Source organism: Chiloscyllium plagiosum, unplaced genomic scaffold (assembly GCF_037043375.1).
Source record: "Chiloscyllium plagiosum isolate Xiang-an unplaced genomic scaffold, Cpla_swu_hap1 HiC_scaffold_40, whole genome shotgun sequence".
In the NCBI taxonomy this organism is placed as follows: domain Eukaryota; kingdom Metazoa; phylum Chordata; class Chondrichthyes; order Orectolobiformes; family Hemiscylliidae; genus Chiloscyllium; species Chiloscyllium plagiosum.
The window spans coordinates 51578015-51600855 of record NW_028270178.1 but is presented as its reverse complement, the minus strand read 5'-3'; the positions used below and the strand labels follow the sequence as shown (position 1 = coordinate 51600855).

Here is a 22841-nt window from a genome sequence, read left to right as displayed (position 1 = left end):
AGGTGAATTGGCCATGCTAAATTGCCCGTAGTGTTAGGTAAGGGGTAAATGTAGGGGTATGGGTGGGTTGCGCTTCGGCAGGGCGGTGTGGACTTTTTGGGCCGAAGGGCCTGTTTCCACACTGTAAGTAATCTAACCTAATCTAACTCTGAAAGTGAACATTTTACATCAAGTATTCTGAATTCTGAGACCCCCTTTCTTTTAAACGCTTATTACCCCACTCCAACTCTATAGCGATATACTGTTTCAATAAGACACTTATTAAAATTGCACTCATTTAATTTCAAAATCGCACAGCAGCTGTTGTTTGTGTGTCTTCTTGTGGCCATCGATCTCCCTGGGTCATCTTCTGTGTTTGTACTGCAAATATGTTCCCTATGAAAAGGTACCTTTGATAGAGAGCGTTTCCTAATCTCTTGGATCTGTGTTGACGGCATTTACTCTGTCTGCAATTTTCTAAATGCCTGCATTTTTAATATGCACAACGTCGGATCATCTCATTGGTTCAACTTCCGAAAACCAATACATTCAAACTTGATTTGGTTTTAGTATCCTGTGGCATAATTTAAACTGATTGGTAAAATTCGAATTATTGTCCAAGGAGCAACCATCTGAGGGATCTATTTCACAGCCAAATGTGACATATTTTAGTGTTCAGGTGTATGGCAGCTGGGGTTCAATGCAGAGCAGTGTGAGGTGATGCACTTTGGTAAGAAAGACAATGAAAGACAGATTAAAACAGGCTGTACCGTTAAATAGGGGCTGCAGGAGCAGAGAGTCCTGGGTGTATATGTGCACAGATTGTTGAAGATGTCAGGACAAGAGGGGAGGGCAGTTACTATAACAGATTAGTTTTAGTTTCCGAGCTGTTTCCAGGAGGAGGTGTGGGAGGGAGTCGCGGTGCTCCCTTCCTGGGCGGCGGTGGTGACGATGTGTTGTGAGCCCACCCTCCTGGCCACCGAGACCGTGGGGATTCCATTTGTACCAGGTCGACAGGGAGATGTCATCAGGGCCACGGCTTCTAAGTTGTGCCGGGGGGAAACGGAGCTGCCAGTGGGTTTAAAGTGAGAATTGGCCTTCACTGAACATTGCTCCTTACTCGGTAGGTGGGACGTGGATGTTTCAGAATCTCCACACGAGGCATCCCGGTCCTTTTCGACTCATACCAGGTCCTCCCACATGGCGGGGGGAGGGGGGTTAGGGAAAGGATATCGGGCACTCCACCACCCGGCTTGGTCCTTTCTGTCCTATTCCAGGCTGTTTCTCCTGGAATGGGAGAAAGGGAGGGCTGGAGTGAGCGTGGGGGTGGGTGGCCTTGCTCTTAGTGCTGGTGTAGGTGGGGGACGGTATCATGGTGAGGTGTTAGGAGAGAGTCAGTCCACAGTGTTGTATGCATGCAGCATTATTAGTTTAGGGGAGTGGGGTAAAGTGGAGGGAAGGGGGGCGAAGGTGCTGCGTGCAGCAGTGAGAGTGGTGGAGCATGAGCCTTGTGGTAGGTGGTGAGTTTAGACCATGCTTGGTAGGTCTGGTGATGAGGCCTCCTCTGGAAAGAGAATGGACTCATTCTGTACTAGCCCATCCACCAGCACCTCCGTGCCCCTGTCGACAATCCTCTGTGTAATTGCACATGATCTGCCATGCTCGAGGTAAACTCGAACTGAGAAAGCTCAACCGTGTGCCCATTGGCCTTTTAAAGGTGGCACCAGTGCCAGGGATCAAAGAATATCCAGGGGCATCCGGGCGATGGTGAGTACCACCCGCCATGACGGTGGGAGAATCGGGCTGGTATTGAATGAGAGGGACACCATGGGGTGGGCTGGGTAGTTAATGAGGTGAGTCCGATACGATAGCACCAGAAAACTATCTCAGCCTCGTGCGGACGATCCCTCTGTCACACTCAAGGAAAATCAAACAAAGATAGATTATTGTTAGAATCTGCCCAATGAGTCATAGATTCGGTTAAAACCAACTCCAGTTTCAAAGACGCATAAAAAATGCTCATCTGACTTCACACTATTATCCCTTTTCCCCCATCTTTCCTGGGAAGACTGGCAGATGATACAGGATGCTATTGAAGTGTCTACATTTCAGCATTCTGAAACCTGGGAACACATCCTTCCATGATACTGTCTCTCAGTTTCCCCCCTCTCTGTCTATTTCCCAAACCCCTACCATGTGGTGATATTTAAACTGATTCCCCCGCTATCTCTCCCTGGCATGGATGTTTACAACGACAGCACGCCCTTATCATGGACCATTGGAGATATGGAGCTGTAAATGGGTGGGAGCTGTACATCCAGACACTTCCAGCATGGGCTGCAAGTTTCCCCATACTGCGCAAGGATCTAACACAGTGTTACTGAGCAATGCACTGGGGTGATGTACACAGTCCTACATGCTGGGAGGGTAAATGCACCTGGGATACAGATCAATGCGCTGGGGTGGGGCACACAGTCCTACATGCTGGGAGGGTAACTGCTCCTGGTTTACAGATCAATGCACTGGATTGGTGGACACAGTCCTACATGCTGGGAGGGTAACTGCTCCTGGTTGACAGATCAATGCACTGGGGTGGGGCACACAGTCCTACGTGCTGGGAGGGTAAATGCACCTGGGTTACAGATCAATGCACTGGGGTGGGGCACAGAGTCCTACATGCTGGGAGGGCAACTGCTCCTGGGTTACAGATTAATTCACGGGTGATCACTGCACAGGTCGCTGTGCTGGTCAGACGATCTGGTTGAGGTTTATATATAATACAATGATGTGGTTTGTGTAGCCCCTTATGCTGGATGGATATTTGCTTCAGGTTCACACATTAGTGCCCTGGTGTGGTCTCTACAGCTCCCAGTGCTGGACAGATATAACCTGTGCACAGTACTTCATATTGTTGGGGTGGGTAAAGGTGATGGACAGGACAAGGATATCCTGGAACGTTCTGTCCCCAACAGTCTATAACTGACATTTTTGTCAGTAATTCCAACCTTCCCATTTGTTATTCCAGCTCCAATTATTTTAATAAATCCCTGAAAACAGGGACACTTTTGAAAATCTCACTGGGTCCCCAATCAAACGGGTCCCTTTGTCTCCAGGCTGATGGATAATGGGTTTGTTTTCCTTCCTCACAGTTAACGTAGTGACCATCTACGTCCTGCTTTATAAAGATTGTGGATTGTCTCCATGTGTCAGACGTTACCTGGGGGCCATGGCAGCGGCGGATCTCCTGGTCATTATCCTCGACCTGATCCTGAGACACATTCCCATTGTTTATCAGGAACAGTTTTATTTCCTGAAGTACTCCGTCCCCGTGTGTAATATCCACGCCGTCCTGCTTTATGCAACCACTGACTGCTCTGTCTGGTTCACCGTCACTTTCACCTTTGATCGGTTTGTGGCCATTTGTTGCCAGAAGCTGAAAAGTAAATATTGCAGTGAGAAAACGGCGGCTGTGGTTCTGGGAGCAGTGACTGTGCTGAGCTGTTTAAAGAACATTTCCTGGTATTTTATGCTCATACCTCGGTATTGGCTGGAGAACACCCCCTGGTTTTGTTATGTAACATTCGTTGTTAAATTCTCCATTGTCTGGACTACAATCGAGTTCCTTCACCACATTCTAACCCCGTGTGTCCCATTTCTCCTGATTCTGCTGCTCAATGTTCTCACCGTCAGACACATTTTAGTGACCAGTAGAGCCCGCAGGAGAATCCGCGCTCACACCAATGGGGATGCTCAGTCTGACACTGAAATGAGAAACCGAAAAAAATCCATCATTTTACTGTTTGTGATCTCGGCCAATTTCATCCTGTTATGGTCAACGTTCATGCTATATTTTATATGGACCCGGATGTGGTGGATTGGGTATCAGTCTGTGTTTCTCTATCACTTTGTGCGGGAATTGGGCTTCATGTTGCAGCTCCTCAGTTGCTGCACAAACACCGCGATTTATGCCGTGACCCAGACTAAGTTCAGGCAGCAGCTGAAGAATGTGCTGAAATATTCCTTGACCCAAATCCATCCATCAATCAAATTCCCTCATTAATCAATCCATCCGGGATTTTCTCATTTCAGTTCAGTATTTCAGCGATGGAGCAGCCTGCGCTATGGTAACAGACTGAGGGTAACGCTGGTTTGTCCGTCCTTATCCCACAGGGGGGTTACAGGGAAACGTTTCAATGTTTCTCCCAACTCAGGGGCCAGTAAGAAAAGGCACCATCCCACTGACTGTATCCATCACTTCCATTTGTAACCAATAAAAATGTTGACTAAAGCGTGCCGAGCAGCAGAGTGACCAATGTTGTTGTGTGTCTTTGTGTTGGAGAAGCTGAGCTGGAGAGAAACAGACTCAGCCCCAAGTCTTGGTCCTCAGGGAAGGGGAGGGCACCGCGTCCTGAGCTCAGGAGCTGGGTTTAACTCCCTCTGCCCCCCCACTCCAATCTGACCTCCCCATTTCCTCTCCCCTACTCTTTCTCCTCATTTCTCTTTCTCTCTCTCTGCACACTGTCTCTTTCTCACCACCTCTCCCTTTCACTCTCCCTCGTCCATCCTCTCTCTCACACACACCCCTAACCCTTATTTCGTCACTTGCCTCCACTCTTTCATCTCCCCCTCCCCTGCACTCACTCTCTCCTGCCATCTGCCTCCCCCCCCCACAATTCCGTCACGACTCCATTTTCCCCATCCTCCCACCTCCCATATCTCTCAATCATCTCACAACCACCCCTCCAACCACATGCAGCCAAAGCACCAACCTTCCCCACCCCCCCACCCCCCCCCCCCACACCCGTCTGGATTAGAGGAAGAGGGAGACGTGAGAGAGGCAGAGTGTGTCAGAGAGAGAGGGAGAGGCAGGAGGGAGAGAGATTTAGTCAGAGAGAAACAGAGCGAGGTGGGAGAAAGAGAGTCCGAGATAGGGGGATTGAGAGTGAGAGAAGGTGGAGAGAGAGTGAAGGAGCAGGGAGAGAGAGAGGAGAGAGAGAGAGAGAGAGAGAGAGCGAGAGAGAGAGCAAGGGGGAGACAAGGTGAGGGAGGGAGAGAGAGAGAGAAATAGGGGAGGACATAATGAGAGAAGGGTCAGAGAGAGGGAGACAGAGTGGGGGACTTCGGGATAGGGACAGAGAGCGGGGGACAGAGAGAGGGGGACAGAGAGTAGGGGACAGAGAGAGAGACAGAGAGAGGGGAACAGAGAGACGGGCAACAGAGATAGAGGGGGAAAGAGAGGGGGAGACAGAGAGAGAGGGACAGAAAGAGGAGGACAGAGAGATGGGGACAGAGAGAGAGGGAGACAGAGAACGGGGGACAGAGACAGGAGGACAGAGAGGGGGGACAGAGAGAGGAGGACAGAGGGGGTGGGACAGAGAGTGGAGGACAGGTAGAGGGGGACAGCGAGAGGGGGACAGATAGAGGAGGACAGAAATAGGGGTATAGAGAGAGAGAGGGGACAGAGGGAAGGAGACAGGGAGAGGGGGACAGAGAAAGGGGAACAAAGAGAGGGGGCCCAGACAGAGGGCAACAGAGAGCGGGGGACAGAGAGAGGGGGGGCAGAGAAAGCGGGTAAGAGAGAGGGGGAACAGAGAGAGGGGACAGAGAGGCGGGAGAGTGAGCGGGGGACAGATAGAGGAGGACAGAGAAAGGGGGGAAGAGAGAGAGGGGGACAAAGAGAGGGGACAGAGAGAGAGGGGGACAAAGGGGGGGACAGAGCGAGGGGGAGAGTGAGGTGGGACAGAGAGAGGGGGACAGATAGAGGGTGCTGGAGATAAAGGGCGGGTCAGAGAGAGAGGGGACAGAGAGTGGGGGGGACAGACAGTGGAAGGATAGATAATGGGGGGAAGGTGAGAAAGGCCGACAGAGGTGGGGATGGGGGAGAGAGAGCGAGGACAGAGAGTGGAGAGACAGAGAGGGGGGAACAGATAGAGCGTGGGGACAGATAGAGGGGGCACAGAGAGAGAGGGAGACAGAGAGAGGGAAACACAGAGAGGGGGCAGACAGAGAGGGGACAGAGAGGGGGACAGAGGGGCAGGATAGAGAGAGGGCGACAGAGGAGGGTGACAGAGAGGGGGACAGAGAGCGAGGGGTCAGAGAGAGGCAGGTCAGAGAGAGGGCATAGAGAGAGGCGGATGGGGGGACACAGAAGCAAGGGACAGAGAGCGGGTGACAGAGATAGAGGATGCAAGAAGGGGGGCAGAGATAGGGGACAGGGAGCTGGGGACAGAGAGAGGAGGACAGAGAGAGGGGGACAGAGAGAGGGAGACAGAGTGAGCCGACAAGGAGAGGGGGACAGAGAGATGGGGAGAGACGGGGAAGACAGAGAAGGGGGACAAAGGTTGGGGACAGAGAGAGCGGGAGAGAAAGGCGAGACAGAGACGCGGACAGAGGTGTGGACAGAGAGGTGTGCACAGAGAGAGGGGGACAGAGAGAGAGGAACAGAGGGGTAGGAGAGAGCGGGGGACAGAGAGAGGGGAACAGAGAGAGGGGAAGATAGAAGAGGTCAGGAAGTGGGGGAACAGAGAGAGGGAGCAGAGAGAGGGGCGACATAGAGACGGGCGACAGATCGGGGAACAGAGAGAGAGGGGAACAGAGGGATGGGGAAAGAGAGGGGAGACAGAGGGTGCGATGGGGGGCGGGGACAGAGAAAGAGGAGCGACAGAGAGAGACAGGGGACAGAGAGAGGGGAGACAGAGAAAGGGGACAGAGAAAGGTGTGGACAGAGCGAGGGAATAGAAAGAGGGGAGACGGAGAGAGGGGACAGAGAGAGAGGGGGCAAGGGGAACAGAGTGAGGGGGCTTCAGGGAGGGGGGCAGAGAGAGTGGGACAGAGAGAGTGGGACAGAGAGAGGCGGTCAGAAAGGGGGACAGGGGGACAGAGAGAGGGGTAGAGAGAGAGGGACAGAGAGGGGGAGAGAGAGGGGTGGACAGAGAGGGGGCACAGAGAGGGGGAGAGAGAGGGGAACAGTGGGGGGAAGAGAGCGGAGGACAGAGAGAGGGTAACAGATAGAGGGGGTACATAGAAGAGGTCAGGGAGTGGGGGACAGAGAGAATGGGGGGTCAGAGAGATGGGCGACATAGAGACGGGCGACAGACAGAGGAGGACACAGCGAGAAATGCAACAGAGAGAGGGGAACAGAGAAAGGGGGACAGAGAGATGGAGACAGTGAGTGGGGAACAGAGGGGGCGACAGAGAGGGGGGCGAGTGGGGCAGAGAGAGGGGCGACAGAGATACAGGGGACAGAGAGAAGGAGGGCAGAGAAACGAAGGACAGAAAGGGGGAGCAGAGAGAGGGGAACAGAGAGAGAGTGAACAGAAAGACGGGTACAGAGAGGGGGGGACGGGGACAGAGAGAGTGGGACAGAGATGGGGACAGAGAAAAGGAGGAGAGAGATGGGGGACAGAGAAATGGGGACGGGGCAGAGCGGGGGGACAGAGAGAGGGGGGACTAAGAGAGGAGGAGAGAGAGGGGAGATTGAGAAAGGGGCGAGAGAGGGGGGACGGAGGGGGGACAGAGGAGGGGACAGAGCGGGGGTCAGAGAGTGGGGGCAGTGATAGTGGTACAGAGCGGCGGCACCAAGAGTGGGGTCCGAGAGTATGGGACAGACCGGGGGTAAAGAGTGTGGGGGGCAGAGAGAGGGTGTGACAGAGCGAAGGGCGGAGAGAGAGGGGGTAAAGAGTGTGGGGGGAATAGAGAGGGGGTGAGAGATCGAGGGGCGGACAGAGAGAGGGGAGAGAGGGAGGGGGCAGTATTGGATGGGGTGGGGGAGGGAGCGGTGTTAGATGGAGATAGGGGGCGGTTTTGGAAGGGGTTGGGGGAGGTGGCGGTGTTGGACGGAGTTGAGGGAGGGGGCGGTGTTGGGCGGGGTTGGGAGGGAGTGGTTTGGACGGATTTGGGGGAGGGGCTGTGTTGGATGGGGATGGGGAGGGGGCGGTGTTGGATAGTGTTGAGGATGAGGCGTTGTTGGATGGGGTTGGGGAGGGGGCGGTGTTGGACGAGGTTTGGGGAGGGGACAGTTTTGGACGGTATTGGGAGGGGGCGGTGTTGGATGGGGTGGGGGAGGGGCGGCGAATGACGGGGTTGGTGAGGGTGCGGTGTTGGACGGGTTTGGTGGAGGGGCAGTGTTGGATGGGGTTGAGGGAGAGGGCGGTGTTGGATGGTGTTGTGCGGAGGGGACAGTGTTGGCTGGGGTTGAGGAGGGGCCGTTGTTGGATGGGGTTGGGGGAGGGGGCGGTGTTGGATGGGGTTGGGGAGGGGGCAGTATTGGAAGGGATTGGGGAAGGGGCGGTGTTTAACGGGGTTTGGATGAGTGGGCAGTGTTGGAACGGATTGGAAGGGGGCGGTGTTGGATGGGGTTGGGGAGGGGGCGGTGTTGGGCGCGGTTGGGAGGGAGTGGTTTGGACGGGTTTGGGGAGGGGCGGTGTTGGATGGAGATAGGGAGGGGGCGGTGTTGGATGGAGTTGTGGGAAGGGGACAGTGTTGGCTGGGGTTGAGGAGGGGGCGGTGTTGGACGGGGTTGGTGGAGGGGGCAGTATTGGGCATGTTGGGTAGGGTGCGGTGCTTAACGGGGTTTGGGGAGGGGGCAGTGTTGGAACGGATTGGGAGGGTGCGGTGTTGGATGGGGTTGGGGAGGGGGCGGTGTTGGACGGGTTTGGGGAGGGGCGGTGTAGGACTGGGTTGGGGAGGGGGAGGTGTTAGATGGAGTTGGGGAGGGGGCGGTGTTGGACGGGGTTGGGGAGGGGGAGGTGTTGGACGGGGTTGGTGAGGGGCAGTGTTGGACAGTTTTGGTGAGGGAGTGGTATTGGATGGGGTTGGGAGTGGGGCCGTGTTGGACGGCGTTTGGGGAGGTGGCGGTATTGGATGTGTATGGGGGAGGGGGCGGTGTTGGACGGGTTTTGAGGTGTTGGACAGTGTTGAGGTGGGGGCAGTTTTGGATGGGGATGGGGATGGGGAGGGGATGGTGTTGACGGGGAATGGAGATGGAGCGGTATTGGACGGTGTTGGGTGGGTTTGGGGTGGGGGCGGTATTGGGTGGGGTTGGGTGAGGGGGCGGTATAGGATGGTTTTTGAGGGAGGGTGCAATGAAGAACGGGGTGAAGGGAGGGGTCCAGTGTCGGACGGGGTTGGGGCAGGGGGCAGCATTGGATGGGGTTGGGGTGCGATGTTGGACGGGATTTGGGAGGGGGCAGTGTTGGACGGGGTTGGGGAGGGGGCAGTATTGGATGGGTTTGGGGTGGGGGCAGTGTTAGACAGGATTGGGAGAGGGGGCAGTGTTTGACTGGGTTTGGTGGATGGGGCGGTATTGTACGGGGTTGGGGAGAGGGCGATGTTGGACGGGATTGAGGGAGGTGGCCGTGTTGGACAGGGTTGGGGAGGGGGTGGTGTTGGACGGGGTTGGGTGAGGGGTCGGTGTTCGATGTGGTTGGGGAGAGGGGAATGTGTTGGACGAGGTTAGAGGGAGGGTGCAGTGTTGGACGAGTGTGGGGAAAGGGTCCAGTGTTGGACGGGTTGGGAGAGGGGGTAGTGGTGGACGGGGTTTGGGGGAGTGGGCAGTGTTGGACGGGTTGGTGAGGGGGCGGTGTTGGATGGGGTTGGGGAGGGTACGTTGTTGGGGGAGGGGTGATGTTGGATGTTTTTGTGGTGGGGCGGTGTTGGACAGGGTTGCGGAGGTGGCGGTGTTGGGCGGGGTTGAGGAGGGGGAGGTGTAGGACGGGGTTGGTGAGTGGGCGGTGTTGGATGGGGTTGGGGAGGAGCGGTGTTTGACGGGGTTGGGGAGGGGGCAGTGTTGCACGCGGATAGGGGGTTTCGGTATAGGACGTAGTTGGGGAGGGGACGGTATTGGACGGGTTGGGGGGGCGGTGTTGGACGGGATTGGGGGAGTGGATGGGGTTTGGGAAGGGGTGATATTGGACGGGGTTGGGGAGGTGTCGGTGTTGGATGAGTATGGCAGAGGGGGCAGTGTTGGCCGGGGTTGGGGAGGGGGCGGTGTTGGCCGGGGTGGTGGGGGGGTGGCGTTTGACAAGTTGCTGAGGGGGCGGTGTTGGACAGTGTTGGGGAGGGGTTGGTGTGGGACAGGGTTGGGGCGGGGACAGTGTCAGGCGGGGTTGGGGAGGCGGCTGTGTTGGACGGTGTTGAGGAGGGGATGGTGTGGGACAGATTTGGGGAAGGGGCGGTGTTGAACGGGGTTGGAGGAGGGGGCGGCGTTGGATGGGATTGTGGAGTGTGTGGTGTCGGACGGGGTTTGGGGAGGCGTCAGTGTTGGGCAGTGTTGGGGAGGGGTTGGTGTGGGACGGGTTTGTGGGCGAGTGTGGTGTGGGACGGGTTTGGGGGAGGTGGTAGTGTTGTACAGTGTTGGGGGGTGGGGCGATATTGGACAGTGTTCGGGTGGGGGCGGTGTTGGACAGGGTTGGGGAGAGGGGGAGGTATTAGACGGGGTTGGGGAGAGTGCAGTTTTGGACTGAATTGGGGAGGGGTCGGAGTTGGACGGGTTTGGGGGAGGGGGCGGTGTTGGACAGGGTTTGGCGAGGGGGTCGTTTTGGACGGGGTTGGGGATGGGGCAGTGTTGGACGGGTTTGGGGGAGGGGGCGGTGTTGGACAGGGTTGGGGTGAGGGCGGTGTTGGACTAGTTTGGGCAGGGTATAGTGTTGAACGGGGATTGGGAGGGGCCGGTGTTGGACGGGCTTGGGGGCAGGGGGAGGTGTTGGACGTGGTTGGGGAAAGGTGCAGTATTGGACGATATTGGTGAGGGGCTGGTTTTGGACGGGGTAGTGGAGGGGTCAGTGATGGACGGGGTTGGGGTGAGGGGGCGGTGTTGGACGGGGTTGAGGTTAGTGGGCCGTGTTGGACGGGTTTTGGGGCTGGGGAGGTGTTGGGGAGGGGTTGGGGATAGGGCCGTGTTTGACGGGTTGGGAGGTGGGGCACTGTTGGACAGTGTTGGGGTGGGGGCGGTGTTGGACGGGGTAGGGGAGGGGGAGGTGTTGGACTAGGTTGGGGGAGTGTGCAGATTTGGCCTGGAGTGGGGAGGGGTCGGTGTTGGATGTGGTTCAGAGAAGGGGCGGTGTCGGACTGGGTTGGGGGAGGGGGCGATGTTGGACGGGGTTTGGGAGAGGCTGCTGTGGGACGAAGCTGAAGGTGTGGGCGGTGTTGAATGGTGTTGGGTAGGGATTGGTGTGGGACGGGGTTGGGGAGGGGGTGGTGTGGGACGGGTTTGGGGGAAGGGGTGTTGTGGGACGGGGTTGGGGAGGCGGCGGTGTTGGGCAGTGTTGGGGAGGGGGAGGTGTGGGACCAGTTTGAGGAAGGGGATGATGTTGGGCGAGATTGGGGAGGGGACTGTATTGTATGTTTGGGGAGGCGGAGGTGATGGGTGATGTTGGGTGAGGGGTTGGTGTGAGTCGGGTTTGGTGGAGGATGTGGTGTGCGACGGGTTTCGGGGAGGGTATGTTGAGGGACAGGTTTGGGGAGGCGGCGGTGTCAGACAGGGTTGGGGAGGCGGCGGTGTTGGACGGGTTTGGGATGGGTGTGGTTTTGTACGGGGTTGGGAAGGGTGCCGTGTTGAACAGGGTTGGGGAGGGGGAAGTGTTGGATTAGATTGGGGGAGGGTGTGGTGTTAAACGGGGTTTGATAGGGGCCGGTGTTGGACGGGCTTGGTGGGAGTGGAGGTGTTGGACGTGGTTAGGGGAAGGTGCAGTGTTGGACGATATTGTTGAGGGGCCGATTTTAGACGGGTTTGAGGTGAGGGGGCTGTGTTGGACAGGGTTGGGGGTAATGGGCGGTGATAGAGAGTGTTGAGGGTAGTGGGCGGTGATGGAGGTTTTGGGAGGGGGCGGTGTTGGACGGACTTTGGGGGAGGGGCAAGTGTTGGATGGGGTTGGAGAGAGGGCCATGTTGGACAGGTTTGGTGAGGGTGCAGTTTTCGACGGGGTTGGGAAGGGGGCGAGGTTGGGGAGGGGGCGGTGTTCGACAGGGGTGGGGAGGGGTCAGTGTTGGACGGGATTGGGGGTAGGGGGTGGTGTTGGGCGGGTTTGGGTGTAGGGGCTGTGCGGGATGCGTTTGGGGGAGGGGGTATTGTGGGACAGGGTTGGGGATGGGCAGTGTCGGACAGTGTTGGGGAGGCGGCAGTGTTGAACGGTGTTGGGGAAACTAGGTGTGGGACGGGTTTGGGGGTAAGGGCGGTGTTGGACGGGGTTGGGGGAGGGGGCAGTATTGGACGGGATTGGCGAGGGAGCGGTGTTGGACAGGGTTGGGGAGGCGGCGGTGTTGGGCGGTGTTAGGGGAGGGGTAGGGGTGGGACGGTTTGCGGAGGGTGTGGTGAGGGATGGGATTGGGGAGGGAGTGTTGTGGGACAGGGTTGGGTAGGGGGCAGTGTTGCATGGGTTGGGGGTGGGGCGGTGTTGGACGTGGTTGGGGAGGGGAGGTATTGGACTAAGTCTTGGGAGGGTGAGGCGTTGAACAGGGTTTGTGAGGGGTCAGTGTTGGGCGGGTTTGTGGAGGGGGGCGGTGTTGGACTGGATTGAGTGAGGGGATAGTGATGGACAGGGATTGGGAGTGGGTGGTGTGGGACGGGGTTGAAGGTGGGGGCAGTGTTGGATGGTGTTTTCGAAGGGGTTGGTGTGGGACGAGTTTGGGGGAGGGTGTAGTGCGTGATGCGTTTGGGGGAGGGGGCGGTGTCGGACAGGGTTGGGGAGGTGGCGGTGTTGGGCGGTTTTGGGCGGTGTTGAGGGAGGGGTTAGTGTGGGACGGGTTTAGGGAGGGGGTGGTTGGCACATGTTTGGGGAGGGGGTGTTGTGGGACAGAGTTGGGGAGGGGGCAGTGTTGTACAGGGTTTAAGGTGGGGCGGTGTTGGACAGTGTTGTGGTGGGCGCGGTGTTGGACGGTGTTGTGGATTGGGAGGCGCTGGACGAGGTTTTGGGAGGACTCGCTGTTGAACAGTGTTTGTGACGGGTCGGAGTTGGACGGGTTTGGGGGAGGGGACGGTGTTGGACTGGGTTGGGGGAGGGTGCATTGTTGGACGGGGATTGGGAGGGTGTGGTGTGGGACAGGGTTGAAGGTGGGGCAGTGTTGGATGGTGTTGGGAAGGGGTTGGTGTGGCACGGGACTGGGGGAGGGGGTGGTGTGGGACGGGTTTGGGGGAGGGGGCGTTGTGGTACAGGTTTGGGGAGGGTGCGGGGTTGGACGGGGTTGGGGAGGCGACGGTGTTGGACGGTGTTGGGGGAGGGGGAAGTGTGGGATGTGTTTGGGGGATCCGTGTTGGACGGGGTTGGGGGAGGGGTCGGTGTGGGGCGGGTTTGGGGGAGGGTGTGTTGTTGGACAGCGTTGGGGAGGGGGGCATGTCGGACAGCATTGGGGAGGCGGCGGTGTTGGATGGTATTAGGGGAGGGGGTGGTGTGGGACCGGTTTTGGTGAGGTGGTGGTGTGGTGCGGGATCGGGGGAAGGGCTGGTGTTGGACGGGGTTCGGGGAATATGCGATTTTGGACGGGTTTGGGGAGGGGTTGGTTTTTGACGGGGTTGGGGAGGGGGTGGTGTTGTACGGGTTTGTGGGGTGGGGCAGTGTTGGATAGTGTTGGGGTGGGGTGGTGTTGGACGGCGTTGGGGAGGGGGAGGTTTTGGACTAGGTTGGGGGAGGGTGTGGTGTTGAACGGGGTTTGGGAGGAGCCGGTGTTTGACAGGGTTGTGGGAGGGGGAGGTGTTCGACGGGGTTGGGGACAGGGGACGATGATGGAGGGAGTTGGTGGTAGGGGGCAGTGATGGAGGTTCTGGGAGGGGGCGGTGTTTGACGGGGTTTGGGGAGGAGGTTGCGTTGAACAGGGTTGGGGGAGGGTGCCGTGTTGGACGGGTTTGGGGAGGCGGCAGTGTTGGACGGGGTTGGGGAGTGGTCGGTTTTGAATGGGGTTGGGGGAGTGGGCGGTGTTGGACGGAGTTGGGGGAGGGGGCCGTGTTGGACGGGATTGGGGGAGGGGGCCGTGTTGGACGGGTTTGGAGAGTGGTCGGTTTTGAATGGGGTTGGGAGAGTGGGCGGTGTTGGACGGAGTTGGGGGAGGGAGCGGTGTTGGATGGGGTTGGGGGAGGGGGCCGTGTTGGACGGGATTGGGGAGGGGGCCGTATTGGACGGGTTTGGAGAGGGGGCAGTGTTGGACGGGGTTGGGGAGTGGTCGGTTTTGAATGGGGTTGGGGGAGTGGGCGGTGTTGGATGGAGTTGGGGGAGTGGGCGCTGTTGGACGGAGTTGGGGGAGGGGGCCGTGTTGGACGGAGTTGGGGGAGGGGGCCGTGTTGGACGGGATTGGGGGAGGGGGCAGTGTTGGACGGGGTTGGAGAGTGGTCGGTTTTGAATGGGGTTGGGAGAGTGGGCGGTGTTGGACGGAGTTGGGGGAGGGAGCGGTGTTGGATGGGGTTGGGGGAGGGGGCCGTGTTGGACGGGATTGGGGAGGGGGCCGTATTGGACGGGTTTGGAGAGGGGGCAGTGTTGGACGGGGTTGGGGAGTGGTCGGTTTTAAACTGGGCTGGGGGAGTGGGCGGTGTTGGATGGGGTTGGTGGAGGGGGCGCTGTTGGACGAAATGAGGGGAGGGGCGGTGTTGGACTGAGTTGGGGAGGGTGCGGTGTTGAATGGTGTTGGGGATGGGGCGATGTTTGACAGGGTTGGGAAAGGGGGCAGTGTTGAATGGGGTTGGGGCAGTGTTAGACCGGGTTTGGGAGGGGGCCGTGTTGGACGGGGTTGGGAAGGGGGCGGTTTTGGACGACGTTGGGGGTGGGGTCGGTTTGAACAGGGTTGGTGTGGGGCCGTGTTGGACGCGTTTGGGGAGGGGGCAGTGTTGGACGGGGTTGGGGAGGTGTCGCTTTGAACAGGGTTGGTGTGGGACCGTCTTGGACGCGTTTGGGGAGGGAGCAGTGTTGGACGGGGTTGGGGAGTGGTCAGTTTTAAACGGGGCTGGGGGAGTTGGCGCTGTTGGACGGGGTTGGTGAGGGGGCTGTGTGGGACGGTTTTGGGGAGGGGGCAGTGTTGGACGGGGTTATGGGAGGGGGCCATGTTGGACGGGTTTGCGGGGGGCAGTGTTGGACGGGGTTGAGGAGGGGTAGGTTTTCAACGGGGCTGGGGGAGTGGGCGGTGTTGGACGGGTTTGGGAAGGGGGCTGTGTGGGACGGGTTTGGGGAGTGGGCAGTGTTGGACGCGGTTGGGGAGGGGTCAGTTTGAACAGGGTTGGTGTGGGGCCGTGTTGGACGCGTTTTGGGAGGGGGAAGTGTTGGACGGGGTTGGGGAGTGGTCGGTTTAAAACAGGGCTGGGGGTGTTGGTGGTGTTGGATGGTGTTGGTGCAGGGGGCGCTGTTGGACGGAGTGGGCGGAGGGGGCGGTGTTGGACGGTGTTGGAGAGGGGTCGGTGTTGAATTGTGCTGGGGATGGGACAGTGTTTGACAGGGTTGGGAAAGGAGGCAGTGTTGGATGGGTTTGGGTGAGGGGGCAGTGTTAGACCGGGTTTGGGAGGGCGCGGTGTTGGACAGGGTTGGGGAGGGGGTGGTGTTGGACGAGGTTGGGGGTGGGGTCGGTGTTTGACGGGTTTATGGGTGGGGGCCGTGTTGGACGGGGTTGGGGAGCTGGCGATGTTGGACGGTGTTGGGGGAGGGGAAGGTGTGGGACCGGTTTCAGTGAGGTGGGGGTGTAGTGCGGGGTTGGTGGAGGGACCGTTGTGGGACGGGGTTCGGGGAGGATGGGGTGTTGGACGGGTTTGGGGAGGGGTTGATTTTGGACGGGGTTGGAGAGGGGGTGTGATGTACGGGGATGGGGGTGGGGCAGTGTTGGACAGTGTTTGAGTGGGGATTGTGTTGGACGGCGTTGGGGAGGGGCAGGTGTTGGACTAGGTTGGGGTCGGTGCGGTGTTGAACGGGGTTTGGGAGGGGCCGGTGTTTGACAGGGTTGGGGGAGGGGGAGGTGTTGGACGGGGTTGGGGACAGGGGACGATGATGGAGGGGGTTGCTGGTAGGGGGCAGTGATGGAAGTTCTGGGATGGGGCGGTGTTTGACGGGGTTGGGGGAGGGGGTTGCGTTGAACAGGGTTGGGGGAGGGGGCCGTGTTGGACGGGTTTGGGGATGGGGCAGTGTTGGACGAGGTTGGGGAGGGGTCGGTTTGAACGGGGCTGGGGGAATGTGCGGTGTTGGACGGAGTTGAGGGAGTGGGCGGTGTTGGACGGGGTTGGGGATGGAGTGGTGTGAGATGGGGTTGGGGGTTGGGGCGGTGTTGGACAGTGTTAGGGATAGGCCGGTGTTGGACGGGGTTGGGGATGGGGCAGTGTGGGATAGTGTTCCATTGGGGCGGTTTTGGACAGGGTTGGTGTGTGGGAGCAGTGTTTGACAGAGTGTTGCACCATGCTGGCGATGGGCCGCTGTTTGACGGGGTTGGGGGATGGGTCGGTGTGGGATAGTATTGGGTTGGGGCGGTGTTGGACAGGGTTGGTGTGAAGGAGCAGCGTTTGACAGGGTGTTGGACCGTGTTGGGACGGGGCGGTTTTGAAAGGGGCTTGGGAAGTGGGCAGTGTTGGATGGTATTGGAGAAGGGGGCGGTGTTGGCCGGAGTTGGGGGAGGGGTCGGTGTTGGACGGGGTTGCGGGAGGGGGTGGTTTTGAACGGGGCTGGGGGAGTGGGCGGTGTTGAATGGTGTTGGTGGAGGGGGCTGTGTTGGACGGAGTTGGGGGAGGGTTCGGTGTTGAACGGGGTTGGGGAGGGGGCGGTGTTGGACGGTGTTGGGGATGGGGGCGGAGTTTGATGGGGTTAGAGGAAGGGGCAGTGTTGGACCAGTTTGGGGGGAGGGGGCAGTGTTAGACGGGGTTTGGAGGGGGTGGTGTTGGACGGGGATGTCGAAGGGGCGGTCTTGTACGTGGTTGGGGAGGGGGCGGTTTTGAATGAGGCTGGGAGAGTGGGTGGTGTTGGATGGTGTTGGTGGAAGGGGCGGTATTGGACGGAGTTGGGGAGTGGGCAGTGTTGGACGCAGTTGGGGGAGTGGGCAGTGTTGGACGGGGTTGGGGAGGGGGCGGTGTTGGACGCAGTTGGGGGAGTGGGCAGTGTTGGACGGGGTTGGGGAGGGGGGCGTTGTTTGATGGGGTTTGGCGATGGGGCGGTCTTGGACGGGGTTGGGGGAGTGGGCAGTGTTAGACCGGTTTTGGGAGTGAGCGGTGTGTGATGGGGTTGGGGGTTGTGACGGTGTTGGACAGTGTTAGGGATGGGCCGGTGTTGGACGGGGTTGGGGGATGGGGCGGTGTGGGATAGTGTTGATTTGGGGCGGTGTTGGACAGGGTTGGTGTGATGGAGCAGTGTTTGACAGGGTGTTGGACCGTGTTGAGGATGGGCCAGTGTTTGACGGGGTTGGGGGAGGGAGCGGTGTGGGACGGCATTGTGGGAGGGGGCGGTGTCGGACGGGATTGGGGAGGGGGCAGTTTCGGACAGGGTTGGGGAGGCGGCGGTGTTGGGCGGCGTTGGAAGAGGGTGTGGTGTGGGATGGGGTTGGGGGAGGAGGTGTAGTGGAACAGGGGTGGGGAGAGGGCGGTGTTGGATGGTGTTGAGGGAGGGGAAGGTGTTGGACGGAGTTGGGGGTGTGTGGTGTGGGACGGGGTTGTGGGTGGGGGCGGTGTTGGATGGTGTTGGGCATAAGGGGGTGTTGGACGGAGTTGGGAGAGGGGGCAGTGTAGGACGCGTTGGGGAGCGGTCGGTTTTGAATGGGGCTGTGGGAGTGGGCAGTGTTGGATGGTATTGGTAGAGGGGGCGCTGCTGGACGGAGTGGGGGATGGGGGTGGTGTTTGACAGGGTTGGGCAAGGGTGCAGAGTTGGATGGGGTTGGGGAGGGGGCAGTGTTAGACCGGGTTTGGAAGGGGGCGTTGTTAGATGCGTTTGGGGAGGGGGTGGTTTTTGATGGTGTTAGGGAGGAGGAGATGTGGGACTGGTTTGTGGGAAGGGGTGTTGTGGGACAGGTTTGGGGAGGGGGCTGTGTTGGACGGGGTTGGGGAGGGAGTGGTGTGGGATGGGGTTGGGGTGGAGGCGGTGTTGGACAGTGTTGGGGATGGGCCGGTGTTTGACGGGTTGAGGGATGGGGCGGTGTGGGATAGTATTGGGTTGCGGCGGTGTTGGACAGGGTTGGTGTGAGGGAGAAGTGTTTGACAGGGTGTTGGACCGTGTTGGGAGGGGACGGTTTTGAAAGTGGCTTGGGGATTGGGCAGTCTTGGATGGTGTTGGTGGAGGGTTCGGTGTTGGACAGGGTTGGGGAGGGGGAGGTGTGGGACGGGTTTCGGGGAGGGGGTGATGTGGGGTTGGGGACTGTGTGGTGTGGGATGGTTTTTGTGGGTGGGGTGGTGTTGGATGGTGTTGGGGATAGAGGGTGTTGGACGGAGTTGAGAAAGGGGGCAGAGTTGGACGGGGTTGGGGAGGGCACGGTGTTGGACGGTGTTGGGGATGGGGGCGGTGTGGGACGGGGTTGGGAAGGGGGGTTGATCGGACGGGGTTGTGGACGCGGCGGTGTTGGATGGTGTTGGTGGAAGGGGCGGTATTGGACGGAATTGGGGCGGTGTTGGACATGGTTGGGAAGGGGGCAGTGTTAGAGGAGTTGGGGGAGGGGGCAGTGTTGGACGGTGTTGGGGATGGGGGCAGTGTTTGATGGGGTTGGGCGAGGGGGCAATCTTGGACGGGGTTGGGGGGAGGGGCAGTGTTAGACCGGGTTTGGGAGGGAGCGGTGTTGGACGGGGTTGGGGAGGGGAAGGTGTCGGAAAGGGTTGGGTAGGGGGCTGTGTTAGGCGGTGTTGGAAGAGGGTGTGGTGTGGGACGGGGTTGGGGGAGGGGGTGTTGTCGAATAGGGTTGGGGAGGGGGCGTTGTCGGACGAGGTTGGGGAGGCGGCAGTGTTGGATGGTGTTGAGGGAGGGGAGGTGTGGGACGGGTTTGGGGAGGGAGTGGTTTGGGACGGCGTTGTGGGTGGGGGCGGTGTTGGACGGTGTTGAGGTGGGGGCGGTGTTGGACAGGATTGGGGTGAGGGCGCAGTATTTGACAGGGTTGGGGTGAGAGCGGTGTTGGACCGTGTTGGGGAGGGGGCTGTTTTGAACAGGGCGGGGGGAGTTAGCAGTGGTGGATGGTGTTGTTGGAGGGGGCAGTGTTGGACGGTGTTGGGGAGGGTCAGTTTTGAATGGGGCTGGGGAATGGGCGCGCTTGGATGGTGTTGGGGAAGGGGTGGCGTTGGATGTTGTTGGGGAGGGGGCGGTTGTGAATGGGGCTGGCGTGTGAGCGGTGTTGAATGTGTTGCAGGAGGGGGTGGTGTTGGATGCGGTTGGCGAGGGGTCGGTGTTGGACGGGGTTGAGGGGTCGTGTCGGACGGGGTTGAGTAGGTGACGGTGTTGGGGATGGGGGCGATGTTTGATGGGTTGGGGGAGGGGCAGTGTTGGACCGGGTTGGGGAGGGGGTGGTGTTGGATGGGGTGGGGAGGGGGCAGTGTTGGACGGGTTGAGGAGGTGGCGGTGTTGGACGAAGTTGGTTGGGCGGCGGTGTTGGATGATGTTGGGTGATGGGGCGATGTTGGACATGGTTAGGGGAGGGGGCGGTGTTGGATAGGTTTGGCGGCAGGGAGCAGTGTTTGACAGGGTTGGGGAACCGGCAGCTTTGAACGGTGCTGGGGGAGTGGGCAGTGTTGCGTGGTGTTGGTGGATGGGCAGTGTTGGATGGTGTTGGGGAGGGGGCGGTTTTGAATGGGGCTGGGGGAGTGGGCGGTGTTGGACTGTTTGGGAGAGGGCTGTGTTGAACGGGGTTGGAGAGGGGGCGGTGTTGGACGGGGCTGGGGAGGTGGTGGTGTTTGAATGGGTTCACGGAAGAGGGCAATGTTGGATGGTGTTGGCGAGTGGGCGCTGTTGGATGGTGTTCGTGGCGGGGGTGGAGTTGAATGGTGTTGGGGAGGGTCAGTTTTGAATGGGGCTGGGGAATGGGCGCGCTTGGATGGTGTTGGGGAAGGGGTGGCGTTGGATGTTGTTGGGGAGGGGGCGGTTGTGAATGGGGCTGGCGTGTGAGCGGTGTTGAATGTGTTGCTGGAGGGGGCGGTGTTGAATGCGGTTGCGGGAGGGGCGGTGTTGGACGGGGTTGGGTGGGTGATGTTGGAAGGGGTTGGGGGCGTGATGTTGGACGCGATGAGGAGGGGGCGGTGTTGGACCGTGTTGGGGATGGGGGCGGTGTTTGATGGGGTTTGGGGGAGGGGGCAGTGTTGTACCGTGTTGGGGATGGGGCAGTGTTAGACGGGGTTTTGGAGGGGGCGGTGTTGGACAGGGTTGGGGGCGGGGTGGTGTTGGATGGGGTTGGGGAGGGGGCAGTCTTGGACGGGGTTGGGGGAGGGGGCAGTGTTGGACGAGCTTGGTTGGGCGGTGGTGTTGGACGGTGTTGGCTGATAGGGCGGTGTTGGACATGGTTGAGGAGGGGGCGGGGTTCGATGCTGTTGGGGAGGGGGCGGTTTTGGACGGGTTTGGGGAGGGGGCAGTGTCGGACGGGTTTGGTGAGGGTGTTGTGTTGGACGGGGTTCGGGACGGGGCGGTGTCGGACGGAGTTCGGTAGGTGGCGGCGTTGGATAGTGTTGGGGAGGGGGTGTTGTTGGACATGTTTCGGCGATGGTGCGGTGTTGGGTAGGTTTGGCGGAGGGGGTGATGTTTGATGTGGTTGGGGAGGGGGCAGTGATGGACACGGTTGGGTAGGGGGCGGTGTTGGACTGGATAGAGGAGGGGGCAGGGTTGGACAGTGTTCGGTATGGGTCGGTGTTTGACGGGGTTGGGGAGGGGGCGGTGTTAGACGGTTTTTGGGAGGGGCCGGAATTGGACAGAGTTGGGGAGGGGTTCGGTTTTGAACGGGGCTGGGGAGGGGCAGTGTTGGCGGTGTTGGTGGATGGGGCAATGTTGGATGGTTTTGGGGATGGGGCCGGTGTTTGGTGGGGTTGAGGTACGGGACAGTGATGGACGGGGTTGGAGAGAGGGGGCGGTGTTGTACAGGTTTGGGAGAAGGGAGCAGTGTTTGACAGGGTTGGGGAGGGGGCGGTGTTGGACAGTGTTAGGGAGGGGGCGGCTTTGAACGGTGCTGGGGGCGGTGTTGGACGGGATTGAGGGAGGGGGCGATGTTCGATGCTGTTGGGGGAGGTGGCAGTGTTGGAAGGGTTTGGGGAGGGGTGGTGTTTGAAGGGGTTCACGGGAGGGGGCAACGTTGGACGGGGTTTTCGAGGGGGCAGAGTTGGACGGGGTTGGGGAGGGGGCGGTGTTGGACGGTTTTGGTGAAGTGGCGGTGCTGGACTAGGTTTGTGGAGGGGGCGATATTGGACATGGTTGGGGGAGGGAGCGGTGTGGGATGGCATTGTGGGAGGGGGCAGTGTCAGACGGGATTGGGGAGGGACGGTGTCGGTCAGGGTTGGGGAGGCGGCGGTGTTGGGCATTGTTGGAAGAGGGTGTGGTGTGGGACGGGGTTGGGGAGGGGGTGTTGTGGAACAGGGTTGGGGAGGGGGCGTTGTCGGACGTGGTTGGGGAGGCGGCAGTGTTGAATGGTGTTTAGGGAGGGGAAGGTGTGGGACAGGTTTGGGGACGGAGTGGTGTGGGACGGGTTTTGGGGAGGGAGTGGTGTGGGACGGGGTTGTGGGTGGGGCAGTGTTGGACGGTGTTGGGGATGGAGGCGTTGGACGGGGTTGGGGGATGGGGCGGTTTTGGACGGTGTTGAGGTGGGGGCGGTGTTGGACAGGGTTGGGGTGTGGGCGCAGTATTTGACAGGGTTGGGGTGAGGGACGTGTTGGACCGTGTTGGGGAGGGGTCGGTTTTGAACGGGGCTGGGGGAGTGGGCGGTTTTGGACGGGTTTGGGGAGAGGGCTATGTGTTGAACGGGGTTGGGGAGGGGTCGGTGTTGGACGGGGCTGGGGAGGGGGTGGTGTTTGAAGGGGTTCACGGGAGAGGGCAATGTTGGACAGGGTTGGGGAGGGGGCAGTATTGGACGGTGTTGGGGAGGGGGCAGTGTTGGACGGGGTTGGGGGAGAGCGCTGCGTTGGACGGGATTGGGGGAGTGGGTGCTGTAGGACGGGGCTGGGGAATGAGGTGGTGTTTGAAGCGGTTCATGGGAGAGGGCTATGTTGGACGGGGTTGGGGAGGGGGCAGTGTTGGACAGTATTGGGTATGGGTCGGTATCTGATGGGTTTAGGGAGGGGGCAGTGTTGGATGGTGTTGGGGAGGCGGCGGACATTGATCAGGTTCGGGAGGAGGCAGTATTGGACGCTGTTGGGGAGGGGCCGGAATTGGACAGAGTTGGGGAGGGGATCAGTTTTGAATGGGGCTGGGGGAGTGGGCAGTGTTGGGTGTGTTTGTGGAGGGGGCAGTGATGGATGGTGTTGGGGATCGGGCCGGTGTTTGATGGGATTGAGGTACGGGGCAGTGATAGTCGGGGTTGGGGTGAGGGGGCGATGTTGGACAGGTTTGGGGGCAGGGAGCAGTGTTTGACAGGGTTGGGTCGGGGCGGTGTTGGTCAGTTTTGGGGAGGGGGCGACGTTGAACGGTGCTGAGGGAGTGGGCAGTGTTGGATGGTGTTGGGGAGGGGGCGGTTTTGAACAGGGCTGGGGGAGTGGGCGGTGTTGAACGTGGCTGGGGGAGTGGGCGGTGTTGGACAGGGTTGGGGGAGAGGGCTGTGTTGGACGGGGTTGGGAAAGGGGCAGTGTTGGACGGGGCTGGGGAGGGGGTGGTGTTTGAAGGGGTTCACGGGAGAGGGCAATGTTGGACGGGGTTGGGAAGGGGGCAGTGTTCGACGGTTTTGGCGAGGGGGCGCTTTTGGATGGTGTTGGTGGAGGGGGTGGAGTTGGATGGTGCTGGTAGAGGGGGAAGTGTTGGACGGTGTTGGGGAGG

The 22841-nt window shown here is 59.8% G+C and overlaps 1 pseudogene; it reads left to right on the top strand.

The window, feature by feature from the left end:
• The window catches only part of LOC148138518 (uncharacterized), a 94968-nt pseudogene that overhangs the window by 52271 nt on the left and 19856 nt on the right, over positions 1–22841 (top strand).